Below are 1,384 nucleotides of genomic sequence, written 5' to 3'. Positions count from 1 at the left end.
CTTAATCCAGGTCTGTGTGACCTCATGAATAGATTGGATGGAAAATAAATGTTATGGTGGGTCTTGAGAATTCTAATGGCGGGAATCATTATCACCACTGTTAATTGGAGTGCAGTCCATGTGATATATATATATATATATATATTAAAAAAATACTCTAAAATGATCCCTAAGGATAGATGAACAGTGTAGATGGTGCGACCCACTTGAGGAAGGTTAGGCCCAAGCCATGCAGCCCTTGTGACATGTATTGGGCCCATTAGTGCGACCCATATAATGCGGTCCATGTAATGCGGCCCACTTGTTATGTAAGGCCCATGGGCGAGGCCTGTGGAAATGTATTCAAGGCCCATGGGTGTGGCCCATTGTGGTACAGTTGAGGCCCTTGTATGAAGCCTGATGCGATATATCTGAGGCCCATGAGTGAGGCCCAATATGATGTATGTGTGGCTGTTACATTGTGTATGAATTCCTTATGTAGGCAACTCTTTGGGAGCAATGTTGGTTAGATATCCACATTGATGGGCAATGATGGTTAGATGTCCTCATTGTGACCTTACCTTAGGCCTTGTTAAGCCCATTCTCTGTGTGGGTTAACCCAAATAAGTGAGCCCCATTTGCCGTATGTGACTATTAATTTCGATTATGAGTATATGACAACATAGTATCATGATACATGTTCATACGTATCATCTGCATGCTTGTGATGAGATGAGTGATTGATCATCACACATGCCCTTAGGCAGATTGTTATGGACTCCCTGGTAAGGGAAGTTACCCACATGAGCGCGCGATACGCGCATGTTTGCCGTATGACTGGATTGCGTGATTCATGCATCTTATATTGTGTGACATGTATACTGAACGCCTTAGCGACATCAGGATCGTAGCCTCCACAAGTGTATCGTGGTTGGTAGGATTGGATACCGAAAATCTTGTTCTACATGGGATGCTATAAATATCCCTGGATGAAAGTCCCTAAACCCTTGTAGTACCAGGAGGTTGCTCCAACGTATAGACCGAGTGGGTGCATGAGCGCCGAATGCTGATTACCAAAAAGTCGCGCTTTCCACCGTGTCGTGGTCAGCTGGAAGGTGGTGCAGCCTTACCCGCCCGAGAGAAGGGGGCAAAGCTAGGCTGAGTTTGACCAGCTCGAGGAATGGGTTCGCTATCGACGAGCCGAGCCCGATATTGGCAGGCGGATAGTGAGGTCTCTTCTACTCACCTTATTGCGCGCGATGGGGCGGCAATCTGGTTGGAGTGTACTAGACCTCGGTAATATTCCAGATTTGACCTGTATTGATATGTGGACTTAGATGAGGATTTGTATGCTTGAGTTGCATCTTGCATCGCATGGCCTTAGTATGGTCGACATCATTCATGC

Source organism: Magnolia sinica, chromosome 9 (assembly GCF_029962835.1).
Source record: "Magnolia sinica isolate HGM2019 chromosome 9, MsV1, whole genome shotgun sequence".
NCBI lineage: Eukaryota > Viridiplantae > Streptophyta > Magnoliopsida > Magnoliales > Magnoliaceae > Magnolia > Magnolia sinica.
The sequence above is the reverse complement of the archived record's forward strand: the minus strand, read 5'-3'. Positions refer to the sequence as shown.